The following is a 27,172-nucleotide window of genomic DNA, read 5'->3' on the forward strand; positions in this document are numbered from 1 at the left end:
AAAAATCTAATAAAGAATTTGACATTGCATTATAAGATCTCCCATAACAACTTAGATTTATCAGTGGTATTGGTCCAAACTCATTTGCTTCAGATCTAAATTTTTTTCACTGTGCAATTTACTTTTGTGTGTGTATGCAATTTTAATAAATAATCTCACTCCCTGTGCAGAAATTAATCAACTCAATGCAAAAAAACATCCCTCAAACTGGAATAGCCTCATCTTACTTTGGAAAGAGAAAACAAGTTTTTCTGCTCCTCTTCTACCCAGGAGATGAACAAATATCCCCACAAAGTTCAAAATAATACTTCTGGCCTTGGAATGCACACACAGGCAGCTTTTGATGGGCTAATTCAGATCACCTACAAAGGGCAGCTGCAACCACTATGCAGGTAGCCTTCTTTGGGAATTTCTTAAATCAGCTCCTGAGAATTGTCCGTGATTGTTTACAAAGGCCCTAAGCTCTAAACAACTTGTGCCATTTCATTTCATGAGCTAGGCTCTGAGGATGCCTTGGAATGTGCAGGAGCAGGAACAGCAGCAGTGGCCCCGCGAGGTAGGACCTCAATAACTCAAGGCTTTTCAATGATCCAGGCTGTCTGGTTTCCCTTTTCCACAATGCCAACAATCCATGCTTGGTGACCCTCTCTGTACTTGGAAGATCTGATTTCAGAACAAAAGTGAGCCACCTGTTCTCTTGGAAGACAAATCAGTAATCCTCCTGAGGTTTCAGCTGAGGTTACTTGAAGAAGCCCAAACTGCCCACTGGCCTTGCTGATGGCAGCCATCTTGGCAATGACTGGCAGATTACAAATGACAAAAGACACCTCATTTCTTTGTTGCTTCACGAGGTTCTGAGAGTGTCCTAGAATGCCAAAGCTTGTGATATCTGTGGCCACATGGGCATTAAATCTGTGCATTAATCCAGCAGCAGTTCAGTTAATGGTAGCCATACTGAGCGTGGCTTCCTGATAGGCCAGCTTCACTTCTTCTCTGAGGATCACACCTGATTCCATCTTTCAGTATTATCCATCTATTGGTGGGCATTGACAGCAACTTGGGTTCCTAAGGGTTTGGTTAATACCAGCACATCCCCAACAGCAGCATTATTAGGCATTATAAATGCACTTGGCCGAAATACCATAGTGGCAACTCCACAGATGATAAGCCAAGAGCTGACCACCATTTGTCTACCTGTCACTGCAGTTCCGCCCTCCTCCGTAGCGTCCCGAAAGCCTTTGATCATGAGTGGCATTATCTGTTCGTGTTCCTCCTCACTCACACTCTGGCTAAGGCTGAGTAACGTCAACATGTTGTCACACTCAGTAATGCCCATGGCCTACAGGTCACTCAGCACGCTGGCACAAGCTATGCACCCCATCGTATAGGGATCCTCCACCAAGGGGTAAAAGAAGTCCATGGTCTGCACCAGTGACAGGCCCCCATGCCTCAGCAAGATGACGCAAGAGGCTATCCCAATGTCCAGGACTGGAAGGGCTGGGCCAGGGTCCGCCCCCTCTGGCAGGGGTGCTTCCTGGGCAGCCTTGGCCCAGCTGGGTGTGGGCCCTGTCACTCTGGCCAGGAGTTTGGGCAGTGCCTCCTGCGAGACCTTGCAGCCTCAGCCTTTCCTGCCAGAGAAGCCCGTCAGTCGCCAGCCCAGGCTGAGACCCCACAACTGGGGCTAAAAGGGCCAGTAGCTCGAGAAGGCCCAGCCCAGAGACAAAGCCGCCGGACCCAAGGAGACTTCCGCCGCCGCCATGGCCACCGTCACGGGGCTTCCGCCATCGCGCCTGCTGGAAAGGCCTGAGGAGAGGGGAGAAAAGGAGAGGGCCCTTTTGGTTTCCACTCAAGTTAATATGAAGTAACAGTCAAATATCTCCCACAGAGATTCTCCCGGGCACCATCCTGGACACCCTACTAGCCCACGCCACCCCTCCCTGGCCTTCCTCCAAAATGGGAGAGGTTTTTAACATGCTTGCATGGTACAAAGAGCCAGTATTTGAAAAGACTGGATCTACAGAAAAGAGGAGATAAGTGTTGGAGCCAACTTTTGGGAAACCCAGAAATCGATGTTGAGTATTTTGAGATATAAAGTCATAGGAACAGCCTAGGAATTATGTCCCAGCCTCTGTACCCGCCTGTTTATGAGGCAAAGCAAGGATGACAGGATATTCCTGTTCTGACATGTCTGCTTCTAATATTTCAGCCACTGCCTCCTCCAAGAATCTCTGTATTTTTGTTTACTGTGTGACTAATATCTTAAAACACTGAGGAGCATTTCATGTCATCTGACCTTTGAAGGCTAGGCAGGCCCATTGCAGGTTAACAGTTCACCTAGCCTGGGTCCCAGGGTTATTTGGAGCATGTGCTGAACTCCTATCTATTCAGGTGCGGAAGAATAGGGATTGAATTTCATGCTGGTGACTGTGTGGGCTCCAATGCCTGAGCCAGGGAGGCCAGGAAGGGCAGTGCCCCCAGGCCAAGGGTACATGAGAAGGGGATGTCTGGGGCTTTTTCCAGACAAGGTAGGTAGGAGACACTTATCCAGCAGCTTCAGCAAAAACAATATTCCACATTCTAGGGTGATTCAAATGTCAAACACAGACAAAATTTTAATGGAGGAAAAAAAAGAGGTTTGTCTGGTAGGAAAAAAAAAAAAGGTTGCCGGTTATGACAGCCACCATTGGTAATGTTTATTTTGTTTTTCCTCTGGTCGAGCTGGTCCGCAAAGACCTGGCGCACCCAGGCAAGAGACAGTTGCAAAACAAGTGTCTGTACAAGAGACCTACAAGGAGTCTCAAAGATTTTTAACTTTCATTAACCCCAATTTTGATTTTCTTTTTCTTAAAAACATGGTGCTAAATCTTTGTGGTCAAAGCCTTAGGTTGACAGCCTTTAATAAAGAAGTCCAAACTCTGGAAAAACAAAAATAAACAGAACTACGCAACAAATACCATTCTCCTTTGAAAATTGCTTTTGAAGGCCCAAGGGAGTACTATTAACATCACAGGAAAAGCTAGGCAATTAATTTCCATTCTAAGGGCTTTTAGAATGTCTCCCAGATTTGACAGGGAAAGAAAATTAATGCTATATCAAGACATTAATTCAGATCACCAATTAGTTTACTCAAGGTCTTCTCTGATAGTAGCTTTTGTTTACTACCAGCTTTGATGAAATGTGAGAATTGAAAAAAGAGTCTATCCCCAGCACCAATCCAGGTACCGTGCAAATTCAACTGATATTGATTTCTTCTTTCCTATCCCACCTCAGGGAAAGGAAAGTCAAGTTTGGGGACTATTCATGGTAAGTATACACACACATACACAAACACACACCTGTGTATATATGTATCATACAGAAGGAGTGTACTTTACCTCTTCTCTTTATCCTTCTCACTTGGTAGGAAAAGGGCTGAGCAGATTGTCAGTAATCAGTATATCTGCAGGCGGCAGATTGTTTCATACAAAGACTGTCTTTTTCTGCCAGTGCTCATGAAGCTGCACCATTGCTGGTTTTATTTTCTGGAAGTAGATCCATCAGATATTATAGTGTTGTAATATAAATGTAGTGAGTCATGACTAGCACTTTGGATACAGATAGAATAGGATAGGGTGGGATGGGATGGGATGAATAAGATGGGATAGGATAGAATGAGGAGGGGAGGGGAGAGAAGGGAAGGAAGAAGAGGAGAGGAGAGAAGGAGAAAATGGATTGGATAGGAGAAGATGCATAGGATAGGGTAGGATGGGATGGATTGAATAGGATAGGATGAGAAATACCAGAGCAAATCACAGGTAAACAGGAGAGAACTGGTCTGTGAAACTTTACATGTACAAGCATGTTTGCACACACATGACTGCAGTTGTGTTCTAAATCACAATGTAAAATGAATCTTTCATAATCAAAAAGGTTGATTCCAGTTTGATAATAGAAATGAGGGCTGGGCACAGTGGTTCATGCTTATAATCCCAGCACTTTGGGAGGCCGAGGCAGGTGGCTCACGAGATCAGGAGTTCCAGACCAGCCTGGGCAACATGGTGAAACTGTCTCTACTAAAATACAAAAATTAACCAGGTTTGGTGGTGCATGCCTGTAACCCCAGCTACTCGGGAGGCTGAGGCAAGAGAATTGTTTTAACTTGGGAGGCGGAAGTTGCAGTGAGCCGAGATCATTCCACTGCACTCCAGCCTGGGAGACAGACTGAGACTCTGCCTCAAAAAAAAAAAAAAAAAAAAGAAGAAGAAGAAGAAATGAGGATGACAATAGAAATGAGACTTCTCCACCTAATCCCCAGTGATTGGCAGTTTTTCACCCATAAATAAAGAGCTGCTCACATTGGCTGGGCATGTCAGCAAAATGCTAATTGTGTAGTGTTCAGAGGTGACGGTGAGCCCATCCTTGCTGAGCAGGGGCTTCTCCAGCTTGTGAATCTGTCCAATGTGGCCTCACTGGGACACTGTGTAGCTAACAGGATTTGAATGTTTGTCCCCTCCAAATCTCATATTGAAATGTGAGTCCCAGAGTTGGAGATGGAGCCTGGTGGGAGGTGTTTGGGTCATGGGAGTGCATCTCTCATAAATGGCTTGGTGCCCTCCCCATGGTAATAAGTAATTTCTCACTCTGTTAGTTCATGCAAGAGCTGGTTGTTTAAAAGAGCCTGGCATCTCTCTTGCTCTCTCATCGTGTGACACGCCTGCTCCCCCTCCACCTTCTACCATGATTGTAAGCTTCCTAAGGCCCTCGCCAGAAGCATTAGGCTTCTTATAAAGCCTGTGAACCGTGAACCAAAATAAAACTCTTTTCTTTATCAATTACCCAGCCTCAGATATTCCTGTATAACAATGCAAAACAGACTAACACCAGAGCCAGATGTTCTAGGGCTGAAGGGAGGTGAAAGCAGACAAATCATGGGACTCATTTATTTTTAAGTTTCCCCAAAAACAATGTGTCTAGGCCTTCCCATACCTCAGTCAGCTCACACAGGCCAACACCCAAACACCCAGCCTTGGTCCAGCCTCTGAAGACCACCCATGGACAAACTAATGAGCCCTACAGTTTGCATTTTCAATTGCAAATGAAGTTTTAAGAAAACACTTAAGTATTACTTTCCAAGAAACTGGTTTCAAGAGGTTCAAGCAAAAACACTCCCGTTTATGTTTCCACCCTCAATCAAGATGAAAGAGGCTAGTTTAAAATTTTCCTTTCCATGGAGCAGATCCCAAACCCTGAGTTTTACCACCACAGGTTTAAAGGTTGCCGTGGTCGGCCAGCATGACGCCGTCACTGCTCCCAGGCAAATTCCTTTTGGGTCCTGCTCTGGTCAACTCACTGGATATGCACTGTGAATGCCTGGACTCACTTCCCATTTGCACAAAATATGGACAATGTTGCTTTTTATTCAGGCAATAATATTGCAAAGTTGCTTTGTGCTTCTTAGAACCCAAGATAATTTTATTGTGAAAATAAAGATCAAACTATTTCAACTTTCCTTTTCCCTTTCCTCTTCATGTACAAGGATAGAGTTTGGAGACATAAAAATAAGCCAAGGGTTTTACAAGGAATATCTGTCATAGGGAATAACAAAGCATCTTCATGGATGCTGAATGTATTCATAACAACAGAACTTGTATTTTAAAGTTACATTTGATAAAATGGAGCTTACATACCAGAAGACAGGTTCAAAGTGGCTTTTGGTGGAAGAAGAAGAATTTCTGTAACCCCAACTATATTTAACGAATACATTAAATAAAAATGTTTTTCCTTCATACTTCACTTTTGCTGAGTCAAAAGTGACCAAGGAATAGTATCTAAGCTTAAATTCAAATTTATTTTCTTCCATATTGACTGTGTATTATACTCATTCTCATGCATTCATTTTGTACATTCTAATGTATACTTATAAAATAACTAAACAAACTAAAGAAGTTACATTGAGTCATATTTATTATTCCAGCTATAAAAAAATATGAAGCAACAAGGGAACTTTCTATAAAATAAATATCGGGGCCAGACACGGTGGCTCATGCCTGTGATTCCAGCACTTTGGGAAGCCAGGGTGGGAGGATCGCTTGAGGCCAAGAGTTCAAAACCAGCTTAGGAAACATAGTGAGACCCCCATCTCTACAAAACAATAACAACAAATTAGCTAGGAGTAGTGGCACACACCTGCAGTCCTAGCTACTTGGGAGGCTAAGGCAAGAGGATCACTTTAGCCCAGGAGTTTGCAGTGAGTTATCATCATGCCACTGCACTCCAGCCTAGGTGACAGTGTGAGACTCCCCTCTCTAAAATAATTAATAATAAATAAAATAAATATTGGTTGGCCAAATGCACATTTTACAGTTTTATGACCATATTCTTTTTTCACATTCTCTTTGTTCTGTAAGGAAACATACCTGTAAGTAAAGAATCCATACTTATAGAAATTGTATTCATTTTGATATATTTTTAAAATAAGCATTCTTTAGAACTGAACACAGACTGCAAACTCTCGAAGGCCATTCCCCACATGACATTCTCAAGAGCAAAGGCAAAGAATGAAGTGGTTGATTGATGCAGATATTCATTCTGTGCAGCCTTCATGAAAAATAGGGAAGTTCTGCCCTAGAGTCTAGCACCCTAAGCTCATGCCCCTGTCAAAGTATTCAGAATGAAGAGAACAAGGACTGCCTGACCTGGGCTTTCTCTCACTCCATAAGAAGGACTCCATTTAGGAGTTGGAGGCCAGACCATGCAGTCCAGGCCTTCAGGACTGATGCATTTACAGTGGATACACTGAGCAACACTTCCAGATAATTCTGTTCAAACCGAAGGGGGGTTTTCACCACCAGTGGTAATGGTTAGTTTTCTGGGTCAACATGGCAAGGCTACAGTATCCAGTACTTGATCAAACACTAGCCTAGGTGTTGCTGCCAAGGCATTTTGTGGATGTGGTTAGCATCTAGTCAGTTGATGTTAAAGAAAGGAGATTATCTTCAATAATCTGGTTGAGCCTCATCCAATCTGATGAAGGCCTTCAGAGAAAAACTGAGGTTTCCCAGAGGAAGAAAAATTCTGCCTGTAGACAGCAGCATCAGGTCTGGCCTGACAGATTCCAGATGGCTTTTCCTGACAGCCTGCTCTAGGGATGTCAGACTTGCCAGACCCCACAATCACTGATTCTGTTTCTCTGGAAGAATCTTGACTGATACTCCAGTCTACTGGGCTTGGATGAAATCAACCTAAATTTATCTAGAAATAAAGGGCCTCATTACACCCTAAATTTCAGTCAGTTGCCAAATCTCAAAACATTGGTTTTATAAACTTTAGAACACAGAGTAGCAGACATTTAAGATTATTTGCTACTATATCCTTAGATGCCATCTAGATGGGAGTTAGTAAAAATATACTCTATTGTAAGACTAGTTCGTTCCAATTTCTATCTAGTGTAAAAGACATTTGAAATGAACATTTGCACCAGTTGGGTTTCCATTGTTGTGAATTGGCTGCAGCCTTTCAAGGCAGAAAGGAACATATAAGGAATATGGTTTCTGAAACTCCTCCAAAACCAAAGTCATCTAAAATAAGTATGACTTGATGAATGCTAAAATGAAGTTGAAATTGGTTTCAGCCCATTTCCTAAATTGCAGCTGTTCTGATAATTCCACCTTACCTTCCTTATTTCAGTAGTTTCCTGGAGGATGTCCCCCCACATCTAAGAAGGAATTTTTACTCTAAATTTTTTACACAAACTATCACTGATGAGTCTTTCCCCACCATAACTACAACTTTTCTTCCTGTTACATTCCACTTTAGCCAAAATAGCCCCCTGTAACTGGATGGTTTTATTTTGTTCCATCATAAGAGAGTTTAATATATGCTTGTCAAGAAAAGAGACAGCAGTGACAGTTAAATTAAAAGTGGTACCAATTAATGTATTTATAGAACACCATACACAGGCAACAGATGAGGGAAGAATTTACAGTACACGAAAAGCACACCACGCTTCAGCAACAGTCGCTTTGTCAAAAGGGCTATGCTCCTGATAATTGATTAGTAAGAGAAAACCCCAAAGATCAGAGGAGGATGAAATGGGGTTCACTCCTGCAGCTTGGGGAGGCAGTGGCAGAGGAATAAAGGTAATCCGAGAATGCATTGGCAGTCCCTTCTCAGTTTCCTATTGACGGTGGGACTGTGGCGCCATATAGGAGATACAGGGTGTCAAAGCCACCTGGTCCCCCTGGTTATTGTGACAATGGAAGGATCACCTGCCTCTGTCCCCAGGACACTGCTGAGGCACGATCATAATGTTGGCAGACTGTTTTTCTCTGCCTCTTTTCCTCTGTCATAACATGCCTCCCTGGCTTCCCATTCCTGGTCTTAAGGAAGAATCTCCTATCTGTCATTCACCAAAGTCTGTGTGTTGCCCTGGGCTCTCAGAGTTCTGGAAAGTTTAAAGCTCTGCTAAGGAAGCAATGGGGAGGGTGCCTTGTTCCAGTGAACTCATTGCCAACCCCAGGCCCTCTTTCTCCTGAGTCCCCTTATAGTGCAGAGACTGTTCCTTCTCGAAGGGATTGCTGGCATCTGTGGCCAGCTGGGGTGGGGAGGATGTGAAGATATTTTAAGGCTGGAGGGCCCTCGCAAGTTCAGAAACAGCACACTCAGGCAGTCACCCTCCATGATTCGTGAAACTCTGGAGCCACAGCAGACATGAGAGATGAGGGAGATGCGCTTTCCATAGTATAAGGGGACTCAGAAGAAAGAAGGCCTGGAGTTGGCAGTGGGTTCACTGGGACAAGGCAATCTCCCCGTTACTTCTCTCCATAGACTCCTTAAGCAACATATGCGAATTGGTTTCTTAAACAATCAAAGGCTTCTCACATGCCAGAGAATATAAGTACAAAAAATATAATTCCAGGACTTTTTGTTCTGGCTATGATAGAGTAGTTTAAAGAAAACTAAAGAAAAACCTAAAGAACAGATGAATTATATTTTTAAAAATCATTTAGGCCAGGTGCAGTGGCTCACGCCTATAATCCCAACACTTTGGGAGGCTAAGCTGGGTGGATCACCTGAGGTCAGGAGTTTGAGACCAGCCTGACCAACATAGTGAAACGCCATCTTTACTAAAAATATAAAAATTAGCTGGGCATGGTAGCACATGCCTGTAATCCCAGCTACTTGGGAGGCTGAGGCAGGAGAATAGTTTGAACCTGGGAGGCAGAGGTTGCAGTGAACTAAGATTGCACCACTGCACTCCAGCTTGGGTGACAGAGTGAGACTGCATCTCAAAAAATAAAAAATAAAAATAAATAAACAAATTGTTTACAGGCATGGAGGAACCACCAAGACAACCAGACAGAATTTGGGCATGAGATCCACAAAAGACAGGAAGCTTCCAGAGGTGAGCCCAGCTCTCCATATTCCAGTTTCACCTTTGGGGCAATTACCTTGGGGCAATTCTTGGTCAATTCTTGGTACTGGGCTAGGGACTAAGAAACTGGGCGGGGGAGCAGATGCTAAGAGGCAGAGAAGCCAGCAGAGCTTCAAGCAATTTTACAGGACTGGGAGGACAAATTGGGATCTGAAGCTGCAGAAGTGCCCTTGAAAGGCTAAGATACCATAGGGAAGGAGGACACCAACAATGGATCCAACACGCAGTAAAGGTTTTCTCCAATGAGTCAGACAGAAGACTGCAACACAAAATACATATAGAAATAATGAGTAATGTAAATGTATTTAAATCTAAATGAATATTAGTTGTACAAAACAGTAATAATATGGATATTTAAATATGTATAGGATTAAACAACATGACAAAAATAACAAAAAAGAACGGGATATGTGGTGTTAAAATCCTTTGAGAAGCGGTAAAGAACTCACTTAGATTAAACTGGAATAAACCAAAATTGTTTTAATCTCTAGGATAACTTACAAAAGAATGGCAGAGGGATAGCTTTATTTTTTAAAAAAAAAATTACATAGAGGTGAAAATGAAATAATAATCTTAAAAATAGTTAATTAGTCCAAAAGAGGCAAAAAAATAAAAAATAAAAGACATAAGAAGAACAGAAGTGAGCACCATGAAAGGTCAGGATATGGAGAATTCCTTAGGGAGACATCGGGGTGGAAGCCAGGGGTTCTTGCTACATGAACATGGCAGGATTCTGGTTGAAGGTAGGCCAGGGTGATTAGATATTAAGGGTAGGAGATGAGCAACTTGATCTGATACTAAGGGGGATCAGATATCAAGGGTGGGGGATTCTCTCTGAACGGAATTAGCATGATTCTTGCTGTGACTGGACTAGGCAGGCCAAACAAGGACAGGGACCAAGGTCAAGCCCTAGTCAAAAGGGATTCTACACAAAAGGCACAGCAAGGTTTTCAGGATTCAGAGGAGGTAAAGTCGGATCAAGGAAAGAGTCTTTGTCAAGGCTCAAACAACTTCACCAGGAGGATTTTCTCCCACTGAAAGCAGTGGTGCCCAACCAGTGCCCAACCAGGGACTGGTTCCATGGAAGACAATTTTTCCACTGACAGGTGTGTGGGATGGTTTCGGAATAAGACTGTTTCATGTCAGATCATCAGGCTTTAGATTCTCATAAGGAGTTCCCAACCTAGATCCTTCACATACCCAGTTCACAGTAGCAGTTTAGGCTCCTTTAAGAATTTAATGCCACTGCTGATCTGACAGGAGGCCGAGCTCAGGCAGTAAAACTCACTCACCTGCCATTTACCTCCTGCTGTGTAGCCCTGTTCCTAATAGGCCATGGACCAGTACTGGCTGCAGAGCCCTGGTTTAAATCATAACTGATACTGATGCTATACAAACTTTTCTACAGGACAGAAAAGGAAGCCACATTTTCTAACTCATTGTATAAGGTCAGCATGAATCTGGTATCAAAATCTGAAAAGAACAGTATAAAAAAAGAAATATTGCCCACCAATCTCTCATAAACATAGATGCAAGAAAGAGAGGCCGGGTGTGGTGGCTCACACCTGTAATCCCAGCACTTTGGGAGGCCCGGCGGGTGGATCACCTGAGATTGGGAGTTTGAGACCAGCCTGACTAACATGGAGAAACTCCATCTCTACTAAAAACACAAAATTAGCCGGGTATGGTGGCATATGCCTGTAATCCCAGCTACTCAGGAGGCTGAGGCAGGAGAATCGCTTGAACCCAGGAGGCGGAGGTTGCAGTGAGCCAAGATTGGGTCACTGCACTCCAGCGTGGGCAACAAGAGTGAAACTATGTCTTAAAAAATTAAATAAATAACATTGATACAAGAAAGAGAAAAGCAGTCCTTGACACCGGGAAGCCGGCTGGCACTATCAGCCAGGCCTCGAAGCTGCTAAGAGCTGGCCTGGCTCCCACAGGTAGGCCTTGGTGTCCTCCTGTTCAACATAAACCATTTCATAGAACACCAACAGCAGGTAAGGGTACTCCGTAACCATAAAGGATCAAGACAAACTAAGACCATTCATAATCATGTCTTAACACAGACAAAATCAAGACCATTGTTCAAACCATAGAAATGCCTGGACATCCTCTCATCCTGGCTATTATAAGGGACTGTTGCCTCTTTGCTGACTATACCTTTAGCCTCGTTCTTCCAGCATCATAGATAAGATTTATTAAGACACTCAACTATAAAATTGTCCCTGTTTCCTGACAGCATGATTGGAGCAAATCCTATACTAAATCCTTCCTAATTCTCTCTGACTGAGATACCCCCGTGGTTCCTGTTGTGTTCAGTCTCATTCTTTGCAATGAGCAATAAACCCACTTGTTCAACTTCAAATGTGTTTCTTTGACTGTAGGGTATTGACAGATGCCACATATCAAATCCAACAGTATGTAAAAATAACAATATATCACAACCAAGTTGGCTTGATTCCAGAAATGAAATTCAAGATTAGTTTAATATTTTAAAATCTGTCAGCATACTCTTTTGAAAGAGGCCCTAGACAGCTCCCATGCCCCTGCAACCATGTGAGTACACAGGGAAAAGACAGGCATCTACAAAAACCGCATCTACAAACCAGGAGGCAAAGCCCTCACCAGACACCAAATCTGCCAGCACTTTGATCTTGAACTTCTCAGCCTCCAGAGCTGTGAGAAATAAATTTCTGTTGTTTATAAGCCAAAAAAAAACAAATGTAATTCATCACATAAGAAAAAAGAGATGTCATATGATCATATTAACAAATGCACAAATTGCGCTTGATAAAATGCTGTAGTTACTCATGTTAACAAAAATTTAAACTTTTAGCAACATTAGAATAGAGGAAAAATTCCTTTATCCTGATATAGAGTACCTAGAAAAACCATATAGCAAACATCATACTTAATGGTGAAGTATGAAAAGATCTTTTCCTGAGATAGAAAATATGCCTCTATGATCACTTTTATTCAAACGATGAGGTTGTAGCCAGTACAACAAAGCAAGAAAACAGCCAGTAATAAACCTGACAAAGATTCACAAGAACTTTACACTGAAAGTTATACATATTGAGAGAAATCTTTAAAATCTATTCAGTGGAAAGCTATGCAATGATCATGAATTGAAAAACTCAATATCATAAAGGTCTAAGTAAGTTATTCCCAAGCAAATCTATATTCCAGCAGGACTGGAAAAATCTAGAAGAAAAAACTTTAGAATTTACATAAGCAGATACCAAGATACATTATAAAGCTACAGCAATTAAGAAGGTCATGGTATAAGTTCCTGATACACCAGCAGGCCTATGGAATAGAAAAGAGTGTCACTTGATTTTTGACAAAGGTGATACATCAGTCCAAAGAGGGGAAAAATTGCCTTTTCAATAAACTGCACATGAGTAATTAGAATCTATATGAAAAGAAAACTCTTAAATCTCTGTTCCACATTATGCATAATAAACTGCAGGAATTGTAGCTGTAAAAGTAGGCATAAATACAACAAAAATTCTAGGGGGAAAAAGGAGACTATCTTCATTACCTTATGACAGGCAAAAAAAAAATTAAGAAGACACAACAGCAATAACCATGAATTAAATGATGGATAAATTCTACTACATTAAAAGTAAGAATTTCAGTTCATCAAAAAGACACAATTAAGAAAGTGAAGGCTGGGCATGGTGGCTCACATCTGCAATCCCAGCACTTTGGGAAGCCAAGGCGGTTGGATCACTGGAGCTCAGGAGTTCAAGACTAGCCTGAACAACATGGCAAAAACCCTATCTCTACTAAAAATACAAAAATTAGCTGGGCATGGTGGCACACCTATAGTCCCAGGTACTTGGGAAGCTAAGGAAATAAGATGACTTGAGCCTGAGAGATGGAGGCTGCGGTGAGCTGAGATGATGCCATTGCACTCCAGCCTAGGCTACAAAACCAGACCCTGTCTGAAAGAAAGAAAGAAAAGAAAGAAAGAAGGAAGGAAAGAAAGAAAAAGAGAAAAGAGAGAGAGAGAAGGGAAGGGGAGGGAAAGAGAGGGGAGGGAAGGGGAGGGGAGGGAAGAGAAGGAGAGGGAAGGGAAGGCAAGGGAAGGGAAGGGAAGGGAAGGGAGAAAAGGCAAACAACAGATTGGGAGAAAATATTTGTTATGCGCATATCCAACAAAGGACTTATATCTAGAATATACAAAAAAGCCCTAAAAGTTAATAAAAACAAGACAGACCATCCAATAGAAAAACAAGCATAGAACTTGAACAAGCACTTCACAAAAAAAAAAAAAAAAAAAAAACCAAATGGTTAGCCGCTAAACATATGTTTAGCGGCTAAACATATGAAAAGATGTTCAACAACATTAGTCATCAGGAAAATGCAAATTAAAACCACAATAAAATGCCATTATAGCCTCACCAGAACACCAACTTCAAGTGAGGCTATCTAGCAAATGGATTTTCCACAGACTGCTGTTGGTAATGTAAATTAGTACAACCGATTGAAAACAGCTTGTCTGTATCCACTAAAGCTGAACCTGTGCTTCCCCTATGACTGGCAATTCTACTCCTAAGTATATGCCCAAAGCAAATGAGTGCATATATGTACCAAAATGCATGTACCCAGACACTCACAGAAGCACTCTTCATAGTAACCAAAAACTAGAAATGATTCAAAAGTTCATCAAAAGTAAATGGATAAATTGTGGTTTATCCATGTACTAAAATGCTACATAAAAATGAAAATAAACAAGGCTGCTACATATAACAGCATAAATGAATCTCACAGACAAAATGTTGAATGAAAGAAACTGAACACCAAATAGTACCTACTATATGATTTCATTTATATACAATTCAGAAACTTACAAAACTAAATCGGTGACTGAAGGCAGGATATCGGTACCTTTGTGGGCAGGGGTGTGGGACTGTGGGGAGTAAATGAAAGAGGTCTTGGGGAGGGCTTCTGCATAGACAGTAATGTTCTATATCTTGGCCTGGATGACATTTATCATTTGTGTTCACCTTGTGAAAATTTATTACATACTTTTCTCTATTTTTGTTATATTTTAATAAAAAGTTTATTTTTAATGTACCAAAAATGTACGTTTACTGTTGTATAAGAATAACAATAGACATGTAGGGAGGACAGTTATTTCTTCAAAAATATGTAGATGTAGGACTATGGAAGGTGTTGATTTTGCCTGAGATTTGAATTAGGAGCTTAGGAAGACCAGAGGACTTTACAGAAAATTACTTCCAATGACATTATTCAAATGTTCCAAAGACTTTGAGCATTCATAGTGACCTTTTGTTGTTTTATTTTTCATTCCGTTGTTTCCACTCCATTTTCCAAATTCCCTAATGAAATCTACACAGTACAATAAACAAAAGGTGCTGTTTGTTCCTGGCCCATAGACACCACATCAAGGCTTGAGCAAAAATAATTAAAATCTTAAGCCCAAATCTTCTCCCAACTATCTCAGTGCCATCCAAGGCACCACAATGGCCCAGAAATGGAAATGAGTGTCTTGGCCATTTCCCTGAAGAATGCCACAAAGGCACATTGTGGTATTTCAAAGGGCAAGGCTTCCAGGGCAAAATCCCTCAACAGGAAGAATGTTGCCTCACCCTGGCTGTTCCAATGTAGCCTGTGTAGATCCCACTGCAGAAACCAGTTCTTCCTAGTTAGGGTCTGGGTCAATCATGTTCAGAGGAGAAGCAAGAAAGGAACAGGTAGTAGTGTCGTGGGGATATGCTCCTGACTGTGAGTTCTGTCTCTGTTCCTAACTAATTGTTTGGTGCTGACCAGTTCAAGGACCTCTCAGCACTTACTGTCTTTGTCCAAAAACAGACATCTGGCTGGATGGTCACTAAGCCCTTTGAGAGTGCAAATGTTCTTTGATACTCTGGCGACTCCCTTAAGGTAATTTTTTCATTTTGTTTTAAACTCGACATTGATACAGGCATAAGGCTCTAAAACCAAACTGAGTACTGGTGCCCTCCACTGGCCGACATATGCCAATGCTTTGTCACATATGCTGGAATGTTGCCTAGACATGTTGACACGCCACGGTTCTTTATTTGCTCTTTGCAGGTAAGTCGTGTTTCAAGAAACTAAGACTGTGTCCCTTCTGCTAGAGCCTCAAGTAGGCAATCGTGCTGTTTAAGCCCATGACTTCTGGTTATTTGGTTTTCACACATCACTGACTGTAACAGTGCATAGCAACAAACAGAATGCTTAAATGGAGCAAAAAATCAGCACAACTCTTAATCCAATTGGTCAGATAGTCGTTAAACAGGAGGGAAATTTTTACTCCTGTTTTCCCAAATGTTTGGACAGGATGTGACTTCCAATCAAAAGTATTTTAAAGTGTTCTGGGCAAAATTAAAAATCTGTATCCAATTAACATGTGATAGAAATGGAATTCTCCCTGTACAAACACGTTAGACAGCTTCCAACCTTAAATCACTCCGAGGAAGCTATGCCCAACATGATTATAAGTGCCCTATTATTGAGGACCAGGTATGAAATGCCCACTCTTCCATATTCTCGTTCACAAACAGGCACTGTCAATAGTAGCTTTAAACTTGTCTGAGCAGCCCAAGGGCAGACTACACAGTCCTTGAGAGCTTACTAGGTGCCAAACACTGCTCTAAGCATGAGATCCACAATGGTGAGCACAAACAGACACAACAACTGTTGAATTCATGGAAATAACACTCCAGGACCATCTTTAAAATGTATAGAATAACCATAAGTTTCCTTTGACCAAGTAAAAGACCTGCATACACTTTCAGTTTTTAAAAGATCTCATTAATTGTATATACAAAGGAACAGGACTTGGGAGGTAGGGAAAGAAAGGTAATTCCAAGGCTTCTAAATATTAGTGTTATCATTTAAGGTTGCTTCTATGTTAATGGTACCCACCATATGGTATTTGAAGGATGTCAATGCAAAAGCATTATATGCAGCAGAAAAGCAGTCAGATAAAAATAATGAGTACTCTCAGTGTGGTCGTTAACTAAGTGATGACTATTGAGATTTGGGGACTCTAATATTTTTCCTGGAGAAGACATGAAGAGATGCAAATTGAAGTACGAGACTGTGTCACCTCCTTGGGTAAAGCATGGGAAGTGGGGATGCGGGGAAGAAACCTGTGACATTTAAGACATCTAAGACATTCAGGAAAATGGAGTTCAGAAGATGTTCTGATTAACGGAGGAGAGAAATCATTCTCTTGGATGTTTGGTTTAGGCTGAATAGTAGGAAAAGATTGACTCAGTTCCCAGGAAGCTTTTTTTGTGGTTGTAGATTCCAGAGGAGTTCACAGAAAGGATCAGCTTGCTCACAGACTCAACAACAGTCAACTCAAGTGCCAAGAAAGTTGGGCGAGGTTGGATGAAGCCCAGGTGAGTGACATGGGAGGGGGTGAGACAACCAGAGACCGGAATCTTAAATAGGAAATGAGGAGCCATCATACCCTTGAGTGGGCAATAAGCCCTCTGAAGAGAATTCCAAAAACGTTCCATTATTTGAACAAGTACAATGCCCACTTTGAGGATGGGTGCATATATTGCTACGCTTGTTTAAAATAAATCCAATGACTTATGTCATCTGTTTCTCTAATAATAAGCAACAAAAGGAAAAACAGCTGAAAACAGCCCAGAAAAAAAATACCAGGTTGTGAGTTGGGCAGAAAGCCTTGCTTTGGAGACGCAGCATCGCCTGCAGGGCTGTGCGCCTTAAAGCTGGCCATCACTTGTGTCCAGTGGGAGTTTCGACTTTTGGAAGAAACAACCTCCTTGTGAGAGATGAAAAGATAAACAATTCTGTGTAAATAATAGATAGGCTTTGTATAACATCAGAGGAAAGCTTCCAGGAGCGGCAGCTTGGGTAATCAGATACCTAAGAAATTTGCTTGGAGAAAACCCTTTCTTCATTCTGTGATCTGGACATATTTGTTTACTCATCTAATGCATTGTTACAGCAAAACTAGGCAGAACTGTGGAAGATGGCAATTTTGGACAATGCATGATACGATATAATTAATTCTAAATGCAACTTTACATGACCGGTTATAGGGCCACAGCATTTAATTACTGCATGTGCTTTCAAGGCTATAATGTTTCTCTTCAGTTACATTTTCTATGGTTAATAAAATAGGCGGTCTTGTCATTTCTATGAAAAACTGCACATTGACACAATTCCCCCGTACACCAATATTTTAAAGCACAGATCACTCCAGGTAATACCCCTCTGCTGAATTACAAACTCCCCAATTGATATGTGTATGTTGCCAAACATTCATTTGAGCCCTAACTGGAAAAAAAAAAAAAAAAAAAAAGACCTCTAAAGTTAAACTTCATTATTTTTAGTAGATTTTAGGAGTCTATTAAATAATGTGATCTTGTCATTTTTTCCAACCTACGCCTTTGTGTGAGGATTTGAAAAATGCCACATCAGTGAGTAAGGTGAAGAAACAGAACTATATTTAATATGACAGATGTAAGGAGATGTCAGGTTGGGGATTTGAAGCCAGGTAATCCTTTAGCGCCTGCCTATATGAATACCAATCAAGCAGGCAACTCTCTTGAGACCACGAATTTGGGAAGTTAGAACTCTGTGAATACTGGGGCTTTGATTTGTACTGTCAAGTCGACTTTGGGCTTTCAGTTCATCTTAACTACTGCTTATTTCTATTTCTATTTGGTTCTTAACAGAACTAATACATAAAATTTAAAAATATATCAAATGATCTTTTTCTCAAATTCTGCTTGTTAAACAGAAACAAGATAATGAACTCAGAAGGTTATTTTTGAACCAAGCTGATGTCATAGTTTCTAACCTGCTGAGCCATCATTTATGCTGAGAAGTAAGAAAGATAACCCAGAAATAACCAGGCACAGTGGCTCATGGCTGTAATCCCAGCATTTTGTGAGGCTGAGGCTGGCAGATCACTTGAGGCCAGGAATTCCAGATCAGCCTGGCCAACATGATGAAATCCCATCTCCACTAAAAATACAAAAAATTAGCCGGGCACGGTGGCTCACACCTGTTATCCCAGCACTTTGGGAGACTGAGGCAGGAGGATCACTTGAGGCCAGGAGTTCCAGACCAGCCTGGCCAACATGACAAAACCCTATCTCTACTAAAAATACAAAAAATTAGCTGGGTGTGGTGGCACACACCTGTAATCCCAGCTACTCAGAAGGCTGAGGCGGGTGTATTGCTTGAACCTGCTAGGCAGAGGCTACAGTGAGCTGAGATCGTGCCACTACACTCCAGCCTGGGCAACAGGGTGAGACGCTGTCCCAAAAAAATAAATAATCTACAATTAGATAACCCAGAAATAATGTCTAAGATAAAAAGTACATTTGATTGGACATGATAAGTTAATTTTCCACAGAAAATGAAGAAAATGCTCTCTATGGCTCTGGGTGCCCTGGGTCTGTAAGCACAGGAGTGAGTTTTTCAGTTAGACACATCTCCATTTATCCACAGAGGTGCTGAGCAGAAGCGGAGTATCCACGCACCTGTTTCAGGATATTACGCCCAGTACTTCACTTCCTTGTACCTTCAAGGCAAAATGTACTCTGAAGAATTAATTTTCCTTTGACTCTAAATATAAAGCTCAAAAGGTGACTTCAGCGAAAGAAGTATCTACCACTCTCATCTTTTTTAATTCCAAAGCACAGTGGAAGAATAGCATCTATCAGAGATCTCTGCCTTCCCTAACTATATTAAAAACAAAATTAAAAGGCAGGAAACATGCCCTGAATTTGAACAGTTAGAAAATATTTTTACGAATGCATATGAAACAGCTGCTGTTCCCAACGGTGGGGTGGGGGGGGAAGTTAATGCCATTCATGACTTGAGTTAGGAGTATTTAAAAATCATCTCAAATTGGCAAATTACAAAATTACCAAAACATGAGCTCCTGTCGTGCAGGATGGAGAATCTGTGACAGGGAACAACTCTGTTTTGTATCCTGTTATCTGGATGCGTGAGTTTAACGGTAAATCTTATAGGTGGGGACTTGGCAACTCCCAGTGGTGCTCGCATAGGACTAAGTTTTTATGAAATGATGTGTGATCATGGAAATTATAATTAAATGATGTATATTGTCAAAAAAATGTTTAATTAAAAAAGTAAATCTCTTTTTACTTATTTGGTCAACCTCAAGCCTTATTATTTTAATTTCTCTATATCATGTTTCTGAGGACAGTATTACAAAGCTTTTTAGAAGTACATATTCCCCGGAATATAAAACAACTCTTGCTAGGCATTTGGAGACTGAGGGGTAAAAGTTTCTATAAAAGAAAGAGGAAAAAAACTACTAAATTGTTACTGCTAGGAAACGGCACTTTTTTCCTATGAACCTCTTGGAGTCATTACCCTTAATTCCATTTAGATAACTGTTAGTCATGGCTCATGGTAAAATGATCAGTAGATATTTTCCTAGACAGTTTTTGTGCTTTGTCATGAGCATAATGAGTTGTTCCTGCTGCAACATCAAATGTTCATTCATTTGTAGCAAAAGGGGCCAGAAGTCAGTAAAAGAGAAAGGCAGAGGCTGAGCACTTACCTCTCAGCTCAGCTGCACATGGCATTTTAAACAGATTGCAATCGTTCAGAAAAACAAATTACTAAACAGTTTAGGTAGGCTGTTCAGACCAAGTTTTTTTTGGGGGGGGTTGGGGGAGACAGTGTCTCACTCTGTCGCACAGGCTAGAGTGCAGTGGCACAATCTCGGCTCACTGCAACCTCTGCCTCCCAGGTTCAAGCAATTCTCATGCCTCAGCCTCCTGAGTAGCTGGGATTACAGGTGTGCGCCACCACACCTGGCTAATTTTTGTATTTTTGGTAGAGACGGGGTTTCACCATGTTGGCCAGGCTGGTCTCAAACTCCTGACCTCGAGTAATCTGCCTGCCTCAGCCTCCCAAAATGCTGGGATTACAGGCATGAGCCACCTTGCCTGGCCCAGACCAGGAATTTACCAGAAGATTATCTCAATTAATAGTGGGAGTTTTGAGTTCTCACATATTTCCTTCAGGAAACTGAATGATAGAAATATTTCTTCATTCTGGTGTGGCTCTGACTATACGCACCTAAGAAGCTGATGTCATGGATTTGTAGATAAAGACACAAAATAAACAGGGGTTTGTCTTAATTCAACAAACTTTCATCAGGAAGAACACTTTTCATTGTCTCAAAACATACATCACATCTTGCAGATTATTTCCTCTCTTATGAGATGAGAATTGTTTCCTTAATCAAGGAACAGATTGGGATGTCCCCTAACTAGTTATTTGTCCTTTTAACACTGGTATTCGTATTCTAGTCTGAATTAACTGCAGGCTGATACAAGGGTGACAATTAAAACAGAGTCAACAAATTGCCCAGGAAAGAGATTCATCAGAGGCACCTTTTTTTTTAAACCAAGATCTGGAGGCTCATTATTTTCTGCAATAGTCACTAAGATACAACCTGTAGCTTTCTGCAAATCAAAAGGAGTAGAGATTTTCTTTCATCTCAGTGTCTTCCATTGCAACTGTAGACTCAGTCTCTTTAAAAAAACAAAAAGAGAGAAAAGCTACATAGGAATCTCAAAATAAGCCAATTATAGTGGCCACAGTACAGGAACTATAAAATGGTCATGATCTGCCTGGTAACAAGAAGTACAAAACGGCAGATGTGCTGCCATCTCCGTCAATCAAGTAGCCTTACAAAGAGTCTACTCTGCAGAGTTTGAATGGAGGTTACATAGTGTCAGGTGACTCCATCCTTCCTTCCAATCTGCCTTATTGCAGTGGTCTCGGTGGTTGGCTCCCAAAAATACACCCTACTTCAAATGGTCAGCCACGATGATCTTTTTCCCTTGCTAGCAATTGGCTTAGATGTGATGTGCCATCCAATCCTGGCCAAAAAAAAGGTGGGGAAAATTTGTCTTTCTTCCATAAGACGATGCCCTGTATGCTTCAATACCTAGAACTACAACCATGATGTCGACACATAGTGAAGGTCAAAGTAGATACAATTGCCAGAAAACAAATTAGGACACTGAGATACCACAGCAAGAGCTGCCGTGCCTATGAAATTCTGGTTAAGTGAAATGAAATGGTTCCTGATGTCTCCTAATGTTTAAATCATTTTGAGTTGGAAATTTATGTTACTTAAAACCAAAGGGATCCTCATGCCTCAGTTAATATTTAAAATCTCAGGGATCCTCAATAATCACTAAGGATAGTAGGATGCATTCAGAATCACGCTGATCCACCTAGCAGTTAGTACCTGCAAACAATAGATAAAGTAGTCAGCCATGGCTGGGCATGGTGGCTCACACCTATAATCCCAGTACTTTAGGAAGCAGAGACAGTTGGATCACCTGAGGTTAGGAGTTAGAGACCAGCCTGGGCAACATGGTGAAACCCTGTCTCTACTCAAAATACAAAATTATCTGGGCATGGTGGTGTGCACCAGCTACTCAGGAGTCTGAAGCAGGAGAATCACTTGAACCCAGGAGGCAGAGGTTGCAGTGAGCTAAGATTGTGCCATTGCACTCCAGCCTGGGCAACAAGAGTGAAAATATGTCTCAAACTCTATTAAAAAAAAAAAAAAAAAGAAAAAAAGTTAGCCATAGAAACCACTTGGAAAAGTGTTTGTGAAGACTGCCTGGGATGAGTGAGGGGGAAAGATCTCTTTTTTTCCCTATCTTTTGCACATCTAAAAATAGAGAAAAGAATTTTTAAAGGCTGAATGTTTTTTTTTTTCCTACAGGTCATAATACAAGTGTGATCGAGACAGAATCTTCTGAATAACTTTTCACAGTGCTTTACACCATGAAAACTATTTTCAAAGTGTTGTCATATACATCACATTTGATTTTTACTACCATTCTGAGATTCAGTTAAGACCTATATAACCTTCCTTTAACAAATGAAGAAACTATGATTCAGAAAGATTGTAGGACTTGCCATTACTGAAGACACATCTATGGCTAGGGCCTAGGTCCCTGCTTTGCATCTCAATGTATTTTTTCATTATCTACAATATCTGTGAATTGAGGGTCACTGAAACAGAGCGGAAAGGGCATGAACTTTAATTCCAGCTCTGCTCCAAACTGCTACTAACTAACCACATTACTTTAAACCAACTACTTTTGCCTGGTAGACAATAGATGCTCCCAGATGGTTTCCATTACTTCTATCGTTGCTCCAATAGCCATCCTTGTCCACTATGTCTTCATTATAGGGGTCCACAAACTCATAATCATATACCAAAAACGAATTATTAAATGTAAGGTCCTGCTGATGCCAGAAAAGTAACCTTTACAAGACGTGCCTAATTACTTACTTTGGTTTTAAGTAAGTGATTCTGATTTAAAAATCAGAAACTAATTGTTTCTGATTTTTAACCATCATTACCTTTAGCCTTTGGAATCATGAATTACATTCACATGATTAAGTATGTTCATGGAATAACTTTCATTATTTTGGTTATTGCTTTGCTGTGAAATTTACTTGTCAACAAAGTGTGAGGAAGTAAATGTATTCCTAATGAAAAGAATTATCCCGCTCAGTTCCTGCTAATTCCTGGAAACAAGTCCAGTTACAGCCGAATCTTAGGACTTTCCCACACTTGGTGGGCGCTGGTAAAAGTGAGAGGGTCCCAGGCTGCCTCTTTGGTAGGAAGTCTGGTGTGGAGACGATGCACAAGAATGGCCCAAAAGATCTGGGCTGAAACCAGCTCCTCTTCACCCTGGTCTTTGTGGGAACCTAAACCCACTAGGCAGCTCTGTCTTGGCCATACTCAGTATCAAGTTGATTTGGATTGACTTCAGTCCAGTCTCATATCACCCAAATAGGCCACTCTAAAAAACTGTGGGAGAACCGGAAAGGGCAACCATTACAACAGTGGATTGTTACCTTGTTTTCCTCTCCATTGAAAATCTGGTTTAGCGCTTTACAGAATAAAAGTTTCTCCTGCTGCTAATTTTTTTCCATAATGAAGCAGTGGTAACAATAAGAATAAAAACTTAACCAGGCATGGTGACTCACACCTGTAATCCTAGCAGTTTGGGAGGCTGAGACAGGCAGATCAATTGAGGTCACGAGTTCGAGACCAGCCTTGCCAACATATGAAAATCCGTCTCTACTAAAAATACGAAAATTAGTCGGGAGTGATGGCGGGTGCCTGTAATCCCAGCTACTCAGAAGGCTAAGGCACGAGAATTGCTTGAACCCAGGAGGCAGAGGTTGCCGTGAGCCAACATTGCACCACTATTCTCCAGCCTGGGTGACAAAGAGAAACTCCATCTCAAAAAAAAACACAAAAAACAAACAAACAAAAAACTCCAGTGGTCCTAATGGTTTTAGTTGGAATGATCATCCATCTCAGTTTGCCCAAGACAGTACTGGTTTATGCCTGTCATCCTGGCATAATTCACAATGCACCACTCCTTTCTCAAAAGTTTCCTGGTTTGGACAATAAATTATGTGATCCCCAACCTTGAGTTGCTTAGGAAATGAACTTTTACTCATTGGTCTAAATTTTTACTGGTGGAACTTATTCAGATCACCCCCCCATGAAGGCTCTCATAGAAGAAAATCATCAATCCATTTTTACAGGGACAAGTTACTGAGAAGTTCCACATTCTTTCTCTATCCTTTTCATCAGAAATGTGTCAGAATAACTTTTTTTTTGTTTTTATTTTTGAGGCAGAGTCTTACTCTATCCCTAGACTGGAGTGTAGTGGCACGATCTCAGCTCCCAGCAACCTCTGCTTCCTCGGTTCAAGTGATTCTCCTGCCTCAGCCTCCTGAGTAGCTGGGACTACAGGCATGTGCCACCATGCCCAGCTAATTTTTGTATTTTTAGTAGAGATGGGATTTTACCACATTGGCCACACAGGTCTTGAACTCCTGACCTCAAGTGATTCTCCCGCCTCAGCCTCCCAAAGTGCTGGGATTGCAGGCATGAGCCACCATGCCTGGCCAGAAGAACTCTACTGTAAAAGATTGCTTCATCATTTCATATAATAATTAATTTCCCTGGCATTGATAAGAAATGAAATATATGCTATAAATATAAAATCCATGAAAGTGAGCCCTTCCCTTCCAAGAACTTTTAAATTTTATGTTCATAAGACTTTTTGTTAAATGTATTGAATGATTTATACTAAATATAATTTAGTCTTTCATCTAACTCAAGGTCATATAAAAGTTATTGACTGTGCTCTCCTGGCCCCCAGCAGCATCCCATGTCCCAGTCCCCATTGCCCTCCTCTGCACTGGCCAGGGGGCTGCAGAGAGGATATTCAAGAGTGTCCAGAAATGGGGCTAGAAAATGAACTCAGAAAAAAAAAAAAAGTGATTCATTGCATTGTGGAGCGACATGGTGACACCACAAAGACCACTGCAGTAATTAGCATTTAGCTTGCCCTTTCCCTGAACTCCTTCTCACTCAACTTTTCTTCCACATTGTCCCTTGTTGCCAATGGCCATTTCTCCCACTGTCAGCTGCTGGCAGTTCCCTATTCTCCATCCTCCCTTTGAATGCATTATACATTATAAGACAGAACCAAACGTGTCTAAGGAAAACGCCCTGAGTAAATCAATAGCCCTAATTTAAGGAACAACTCTGAGTCACTGGGGTTTTTTCAGAAAGCAGAGCTAGGTCTTCTTTTAGAGTGAGACATATAACTTTGAGATATTCATTGTCTTCCTCCTAAGAGGACTATTCCAATATTTCTATGTTCCAAAATATGTATATTCTGTACCATAAATTTGCCAAAAAACAATATAATCTCAGAAAAGGTGGGGCATTATTGAGCCAATGGCTTTACTTTGTGAACTGTAATACATGAAAGATGTCCTGCAAAATCCATTACTTTCAGTGGGATATTGAATAGCAGTGGTGGAAGCAAGTATTCTTATCTCATTCCCATCTTCACTATTGCTATTCAATATTGTATCAGAAGCCCTAGCCAGGGCAATTTGGCAAGAATAAATAAATAAAAGGCATCCAGATATCCAGATTGAGAAGGAAGTTTTAAAACAACATATATTTCCAGATGACATGATTTTATATATTACAAGAAAATCCCAAAGAATCCACCAAAAAATGACAAGAACTGATGAACAAATTCAGCAAAGTTACAGGGTACAAGATCAACGTGCAAAACTAAGCTGGGATTTTATACATCAGCAACAAACAATTCAAAGAGGAAATTAAGAAAATGTTTCCTTCCTGTCAACTCCTGCTAATATTAGAAAAAAAGAAAGAAAACAATTCCATTTACAATTGCACCCAAAAGAATAAAACACTTGCAATAAAATTAATCAGGGAGATGAAAGACTTGTGCAATGAAGACTACAAAAATTACTGTAGGAGATTTTTAAAGACCTAAATAAATGAAAAGAATAATGAATAGGAAGACTTAATATTGTGATGAAGATGTCAATAGTCCCCAAAGCAATCCATAGGTTAAATGCAATCCCTATCAAAATGCCAATTTTGCATTTTTTTGCAAAAATGGAAAAGTCAATCCTCAAATCCATGTGGAATTACAAATAGCCAAAACAATGTTGAAAAAAGAAAAAATAAAGTTGGAAGACTCACACTGATTGATTTCAAACTTACTACAAAGCTACAGTAATCCAAACAGTGTGGTGCTGGCATCAACATAGATATAGTACAATGGAATGGAATTAACAGGCCAGAAATAAACCCAAACATCTATGGCCAATTGCTTTTTGTCAAGGGTGCCAAGATCATTCAATGAGGAAAGAATAGCCTTTTCAACAAATGATTCTGGGAAAACTGTGTGAACACATGCAAAAAATTAAAGTTGAATTCTTACCTCACTCTATAATCAAAAATTAACTGAAAGAAAATCAATGACCTAAACAAAACAAAAGCTTAAGGAGTAAAACAGAGGAGTAAATCTTCAAGAAGTCAGATTTGGAAGTGGGTTCTTATATTTGACACAAAAAGCATGAGCAACAAAAGAAAAAATAGATACACTGGACTTCATAAACTTTAGAACATTTTGTACATTAAAAGATATTATCAAGAAACTAAACAGTCAACTTACAGAATGGGAGAAAATATTTTTGAATCATATATATAAACCACTGTTATGACTCAAGAACAAAAAGACAAAAAATCAAATTTACAAATGGACAATTTGGATAGACATGTCTCTAAAGAAGGTATACATATAGCCAACAATCACACAAAAAGACTTTTAATATACTGCTTCGCACCTACTAGGATGTCTATAATCAAAAAAAAAAAAAGAATCAGTATAACGTGAAGAAATAGGAACCCTCGTACATTGCTGGTGGAAATTTAAAATTTTGCAGCCACTGTGGAAAACAGTTCGGTGGTTCCTCAAAATGTTAAACATAGAACGTTGTTTGACGCAGCAATTCCATTCCTAGGTATTACCAAGACAATCAAAAACAGATGTTCAAACAAAAACTTGTACAGGAATGTTTGTTGCAACACTATTTACAATAGCCAAAAGGTGAAAACCTCTCAAATTATCCATCAAGAAATTAATGAATAACAAATTGTGGCATATTCATACAATGAAATATTATTCTGCCATAAAAAGGAATAATGTTACTACTGACAATTGCTACAACATAGATGAACCTTGAACACATGCTAAGTGAAAGAAGCCAGGCACAAAAAGTCACATATCGTATGATTCCTTTTATATGAAATGTCAAAAGCAGGTAAATCCATAGAGGCAG

The 27,172-nt window shown here is 40.6% G+C and overlaps 1 pseudogene; it reads right to left on the reverse strand.

Moving 5' to 3' along the window:
- Positions 1-488: 488 nt before the first annotated feature.
- Positions 489-2,186, reverse strand: LOC105518692 (annotated as a pseudogene).
- Positions 2,187-27,172: the final 24,986 nt, after the last annotated feature.

The sequence above is a fragment of the Colobus angolensis genome, unplaced genomic scaffold (genome assembly GCF_000951035.1).
Source record: "Colobus angolensis palliatus isolate OR3802 unplaced genomic scaffold, Cang.pa_1.0 Scaffold327, whole genome shotgun sequence".
NCBI lineage: Eukaryota > Metazoa > Chordata > Mammalia > Primates > Cercopithecidae > Colobus > Colobus angolensis.